This window comes from Phyllopteryx taeniolatus, chromosome 5, assembly GCF_024500385.1.
Source record: "Phyllopteryx taeniolatus isolate TA_2022b chromosome 5, UOR_Ptae_1.2, whole genome shotgun sequence".
Taxonomy (NCBI): domain Eukaryota; kingdom Metazoa; phylum Chordata; class Actinopteri; order Syngnathiformes; family Syngnathidae; genus Phyllopteryx; species Phyllopteryx taeniolatus.
The window spans coordinates 14959938-14967144 of record NC_084506.1 but is presented as its reverse complement, the minus strand read 5'-3'; positions in this window follow the sequence as shown (position 1 = coordinate 14967144).

The window sequence follows — 7207 nt, the reverse complement described above, 5'->3', positions numbered from 1 at the left end:
GTTATGTGTAATGTGATTAGTGGCTATCCCACAGGTAGGATGTGACCTAGAGGTGAAAGAGAAATTCTGGAAGGAGCTAGATGATGTAGTTCTGAGCATCCCAGACAGAGAGAGAGTCGTAATTGGTGCAGATTGTAATGGACATGTTGGTGAAGGTAATAAGGGTGATGAAGAAGTGATGGGTAAGTACGGTATCCAGGAAAGGAACATGGAGGGACAGATGGTGGTAGACTTTGCAACAAGGATGCAAATGGCTGTAGTGCACACTTTTTTCCAGAAGAGGCACGAACATAGGGTGACCTACAAGAGCGGAGGTAGAAGCACACAGGTGGATTACATCTTGTGCAGACGATGTAATCTGAAGGAGGTTACCAACTGTAAGGTAGTGGTAGGGGAGAGTGTGGCTAGACAGCATAGGATGGTGGTGTGTAAGATGACTCTGGTGGTGGGGAGGAAAATTAGGAAGACAAAGGCAAAGAAGAGAACCATGTGGTGGAAGCTGAGACAGGACGAGTGTTGTGCAGCTTTTCGGGAAGAGGTGATACAGGCTCTCGGTGGACGGGAAGAGCTTCCAGAAGACTGGACCACTGCAGCCAAGGTGATCAGAGAAGCAGGCAGGAGAGTACTTGGTGTATCTTCTGGCAGGAAAGGAGAGAAGGAGACTTGGTGGTGGAACCTCACAGTACAGGAAATCATACAAGGAAAACGGTTAGCTAAGAAGAAGTGGGACACTGAGAGGACCGAGGAGAGGCGAAAGGAATACATTGAGATGCGACACAGGGCAAAGGTAGAGGTGGCAAAGGCAAAACAAGAGGCATATGATGACATGTATGGCAGGTTGGACACTAAAGAAGGAGAAAAGGATCTATACAGGCTGGCCAGACAGAGGGATAGAGATGGGAAGGATGTGCAGCAGGTTAGGGTGATTAAGGATAGAGATGGAAATATGTTGACTGGTGCCAGCAGTGTGCTAGGTAGATGGAAAGAATACTTCGAGGAGTTGATGAATGAGGAAAATGATAGAGAAGGGAGAGTAGAAGAGGCAAGTGTGGTGGACCAGGAAGTGGCAATGATTAGTAAGGGGGAAGTTAGAAAGGCATTAAAGAGAATGAAAAATGGAAAGGCAGTTGGTCCTGATGACATTCCTGTGGAGGTATGGAAGCATCTAGGAGAGGTGGCTGTGGAGTTTTTGACCAGCTTGTTCAATAGAATTCTAGTGCGTGAGAAGATGCCTGAGGAATGGAGGAAAAGTGTACTGGTGCCCATTTTTAAGAACAAAGGTGATGTGCAGAGCTGTGGCAACTATAGAGGAATAAAGTTGATGAGCCACACAATGAAGTTATGGGAAAGAGTAGTGGAGGCTAGACTCAGGACAGAAGTGAGTATTTGCGAGCAACAGTATGGTTTCATGCCTAGAAAGAGTACCACAGATGCATTATTTGCCTTGAGGATGTTGATGGAAAAGTACAGAGAAGGTCAGAAGGAGCTACATTGTGTCTTTGTAGATCTAGAGAAAGCCTATGACAGAGTACCCAGAGAGGAACTGTGGTACTGCATGCGGAAGTCTGGAGTGGCAGAGAAGTATGTTAGAATAATACAGGACATGTACGAGGGCAGCAGAACAGCGGTGAGGTGTGCTGTCGGTGTGACAGAAGAATTTAAGGTGGACGTGGGACTGCATCAGGGATCAGCCCTGAGCCCCTTCCTTTTTGCAGTGGTGATGGATAGGCTGACAGATGAGGTTAGACTGGAATCCCCGTGGACCATGATGTTTGCAGATGACATTGTGATCTGCAGTGAAAGCAGGGAGCAACTGGAGGAACAGTTAGAAAGATGGAGGCATGCACTGGAAAGAAGAGGAATGAGGAATATATGTGCATGAATGAGAGGGGTGGTGGGGGAAGAATGAGGCTACAGGGAGAAGAGATGGCAAGGGTAGAGGACTTTAAATACTTGGGGTCAACCGTCCAGAGCAATGGTGAGTGTGGTCAGGAAGTGAAGAAACGGGTCCAAGCAGGTTGGAACAGGTGGAGGAAGGTGTCAGATGTGTTATGTGACAGAAGAGTCTCTGCTAGGATGAAGGGCAAAGTTTATAAAACAGTGGTGAGGCCAGCCATGATGTAGTGATTAGAGACAGTGGCACTGAAGAGAAAACAGGAAGCAGAGCTGGAGGTGGCGGAAATGAAGATGTTGAGGTTCGCTCTCGGAGTGACCAGGTTGGATAAAATTAGAAATGAGCTCATCAGATGGACAGCCAAGGTTCGATGTTTTGGAGACAAAGTTAGAGAGAGCAGACTTCAATGGTTTGGACACGTCCAGAGGAGAGAGAGTGAGTATATTGGTAGAAGGATGATGAGGATGGAGCTGCCAGGCAAGAGAGCTAGAGGAAGACCAAAGAGAAGGTTGATGGATGTCGTGAGGGAAGACATGATGGCAGTTGGTGTTCGAGAGGAGGATGCAGGAGATAGGCTCTCATGGAAAAGAATGACACGCTGTGGCGACCCCTAACGGGACAAGCCGAAAGGAAAAGAAGAAAGAAGATGCACGGTGGTGCAAACAAAATTGGCCGGTAAGCACGTCATGAATCTGTAAATACACATATAAGTGCAATTTATGTGCAGAGTGAGAACATTTCTCTGCATTTATTGGTAAATGAGGCCCATTGTGTCTATGCCAGACACCAAACTACCAATTACTAAATAGCGGTCCTGCTTTTAAGCTGTATAAGCTTTATTTAGCTCATTCACTGTCAGCCGTTCCCTGAGCAGGGAACCCCTAGACTGCCAGGCATTTTCAAGCAATTTCACTCATTTTTCAAGCCCCACAGAATATTGTGTACTATGTAAAGCCCAAAACCAGCAAAAGAATCATCATACTCTCTTCTTCGTTCATCAGAAAAAAAGTTTCTCGCATATACCGTTCTTTAGTAATCATCAGTCAAATTTAGGCTAGTTTCAGCCAAATCTGTTTCTGAAGGAAAAAGAAAAACTGAGAAGAATGCCTTTTTGTGAAAGCAGACAGATGAAGCAGAACAATGACTTTGACGCCAATATTTTTTTCTTTCGTGAAAATCTCAAACATCTGGACATAAAACAACACTGAGAAAGTAATTTTGACAGAAAAAATATTGATTTACAAGTATAACTATGTACAGAATTTACATGAGACAAAAATGTATGGACAAATGGGGCTCCCACACCTGCACTTTCTTCCTCCTCATCCTCCTCCTCTACCGTTTGCTCAATACTCCAGGTTTTTATTACCTTGCACATAAAATCTAGCAAGGTTTTACCCACATCTGGATTTTATTCTTTGGTGACGGTGAATGAGATCGTGTGTGGTTGCCATTGTCCTTGAAACCAGTCCTTCCTTCTGCTCGAAGCACAACCTGTGCAGTTTGGAAATATAACTATTACTATAAAAATACATTGTTGAAATTGCTGTAGTGGGACGTGGAGGGGGGGGGGGGAAGCTTTCAATTACCTTTTTTGTTTGCACTGTGTACTGGAATGGGATTCGAACATCTGCTGGATGCATAACCTGTAAGTTTAAAAAAAAATAAAAAAAATACCATTACTAGAGAATTCTTTTTATTGCTCATGTGTTTTGCAAGGGTAAGAAGAACACATTACTTTTCTTCGTTGCAATCTTAAAAGACGTTCGATGGACGTGCTGGAAATAGAACATTCAAAATCAGTACTGGCAACAGATGTGACATTGTAATGTGAACTAGTGGGCCTAAATTGTTTATGTAACAAGGATTGAAGGAGAGGAGAAGGGAGAATTGTTTGATCACTAAATGTAGCTAACGCTAGCTGCAAACAAGTTAGTTACCTTCGTCTCCATTATCATCCGGAGGATCTCGGGATGAAACTTGGCTGCTTCCAGGCAATCTAGAGGGAGTTCACTCATCTGACGATTCCGGATCCCACCCACGGAAATCCTGGTCAGCAGACGATCAGCAGGCAAGCAGCCGAGAGCATCTAGCCATATGGCCTGGCATTTTCGACGATAGCTTTGCCGCAGAGGGATTGGGTCGGATCCTCATCCTTTATTCCCCCATATGATCTAAGGCACAGGTGTCAAACTGGTGGCCCCCGCGGGGCCAGATCTGGCCCGCCATATCATTTTATGTGGCCCGCGAAAGCAAATCAAACTTGCTCATTGTGTTTTGGTGTAATACCATTGAGATATTTGCAAGCATTTTTTTTCTTACCAATCCCCCTTTGAAAAGAAATGTAATAGTTGAAAAACATGTTTTTATAGGCTTCTGATTTCAAAACTGGTTATTCATCAATGTGTTCCATATACTGTATGTAATTACAGTATATGAGGTAATCTTTCATTTATATGGGTTCACAGTCTAAGGCATCATTCCTGTCAGTCGAAGGAATATTTTTCTTGCCTTGGCACAATACATTTCTAGTACCGAAAGCGTTTATTTACTTTTGTTTTTTTATTTTATAGTTTTTTTTCATTTTGTCCACTCTCTTTTCCGCCCTTATACTTGCCTATTCTCATTGGTTGTGACGGCCACGGGCCACGGGCAGCCGTGGCCCAATGATTAAGATCATCGCCTGCCACCGTGGGGGACCTAGGTTCAAAACCCTGACTGGACCATCCGCCAACATCCTCCGGACTCACGGCTGTGGTGTCCTTGAGCAAGACACCGATACCCCGAAATGCTCCCCGGGCGCTTCAGCTGCCCCCTGCTCCAGTGTGTATGTGTATGTGTTCACTGTGATGGGTTAAATGCAGAGAACAAATTTCGTGTGCGTGCATGCATGCATGTTCATGACAATAAAAGATGATTCTTCTTCTTCTTCTTCTTCTTCTTCTTGAATCCTGCACCCCACCCCCTCCTTCCTCTTGTTCAATCTGAGGGAGGGACATTCCCCTCAAGGCATTATTGACCTATAACGGGTGCCATTCCTCATTGCAGTTATCCAGACGCTTGGCAAGCACACACAAATTGCACAAGACCCTCCCATCCCCGCTAAAAAACCCGCCATTGACACCTTTAGACAGCATTGGCAAGGAATAGCTCGATTCTGAATGACGTCTTTGGATGGCATTGGCAGGGAATGAGCTAATTGAACAAAGTAGAACAGCATTTTTTGGGTGATTTATTGGCTCCTTAAAACCACATTTTAGAGGCATACTGTGGGAAGCAGATAGTGTGTGTGATGCAATTCCTTTTTTCTGCTTTGACTTTTAGATTGGGACAAAATCACTATTACAGTCCCCCTCCAAAAGTATTGGAACGGAAAGGTCAATTCCTTTTGTTTTTGTTGTATACTGAACATTTGGGTTTCAGATCAAAAGATGAATATGTGACAAAAGTTCAGAATTACAGCTTTTATTTCATAGTATTTACAGCTAGATGTTAAACAACTCAGGACAGAGCACCTTGTGTTTGAAGCCACCCACTTTCCAGGTGAGCAAAGGTATTGGAACAGACGATTAAATTATTACATTTTCTTAAAGTGAATAACACTTAATATTTGGAGGCATAACCCTTACTTGCAATAACTGCATCAAGCCTGCAACCACAGACTTCACCAGACTGTTGCATTCTTCATTTGAAATGCTTTTCCAGGCCTTCACTGCAGCCTCTTTCAGTTCTTGTTTGTTTCTGGGGGTTTCTCCCATCAGTCTCCTCCTCAGGAGGTATAATGCATGCTCTATTGGGTTAAGGTCTGGTGATTGACTTGGCCAGTCTAACACATTCCACTTTTCCCCCCCGATGAAGTCCTTTGTTGTGTTGGCAGTGTGTTTTGGGTCATTGTCTTGTTGCATGATGAAGCTTCTCCCGATTAGTTTGGATGCATTTTTCTGTAAATTGCCAGACAAAATGTTTTTGTAGACTTCAGAATTCATTCTGCTGCTACCATCATGAGTTACATTATCAATAAAGACTAGTGAGCCCATTCCAGAAGGAGCCATGCAAGCCCAACCCATGACATTACCTTCACCATGCTTCACAGATGAGCTTGTGTGTTTTGGATCATAAGCAGATCCTTTCTTTCTCCATACTTTGGGCTTTCCATCACTTTGGTAGAGGTTAATCTTGGTCTTATTAGTCCATAAAACTTTGTTCCAAACCTTTTGTGGCTCATCTCTGTACTACTTTGCAAAATCCAATCCGGCTTTCCGATTCTTTTTGCCGAGTAGTTTTCATCTTGTTGTGTGGCCTGTATATTTATTCTCTCAGTCTTCTTTGAACAGCTCTCACAATGTTTCTGTCATCAACTGCTGTTGATACCCTTGGCCGACCTGTTCGATGTCTCCTGCTCAGTACACCATTAGTTTCTTTCTTTTTCAGAACATTCCAAATTGTTGTATTGACTCTGCCCAAGGTTTGTGAAATAGCTCTGATCGATTTCCCCCTCTTCTCTCAGCTTCAAAATGGTTTACTTTTCTACCATTGATAGCTCTCTGGTCTTCATGTTTGCTTAACAGCAAATGCAGTTTTCACAATCCAAAAACAAGCACTATCAAATTTTTAAGGAATCTAAAGGCCAACACCTGAGCAACTAGAAACATCAGTCACTTTCCAATACTTTTACTCACTTGAAAAGTGGGTGGGTTCAAACAAAAGGTGCTCTGTCCTGAGTTGTTTAACACATCTAGATGTAAATAGCATGAAATAAAAGCTGGAATTTTGAACTTTTGTCTCATATTCATCTTTTAATCTGAAACCCCTTGCCGTTCCAATACATTTGGAGGGTATTTCATTTTTGCTGTTTGACTGTTTTAACTTTTTCACAAAGTGAAGTGAAAATGAGATGCAATTCAACCTTTTTGAATTTGCATCCCACTCAGACTCAACACTCTTATAAGCAGTAGCTGCATTTAGAGCTGTTCCACTTCACAATTAAAGCACCCTCTAATTTTATTTCAGGATAAATTTAGATGAAAAACCTGCCAGTAATTAGCTTTAGAGTGGATAAGCAATAGAACTAATTATTTAAGGTGTAATTTACCCTGAAATGCTGAATACTATAATTTAAATGCCAATTTATTTACAGATGAATGGCTGAAAAGTAAACCATGTTTCTCAAGAACTAAGTAAAGCAATATGTGGCCTGCGATTGGCCGGTGACCAGTTCAGGGTGTATGCAACCTCTTGCCTGAAGTCAGCTGAGATCGGCGCCAGCACACCCAGATAATGGTACAGAAAATGGATGAATGGAAAAATAACCAG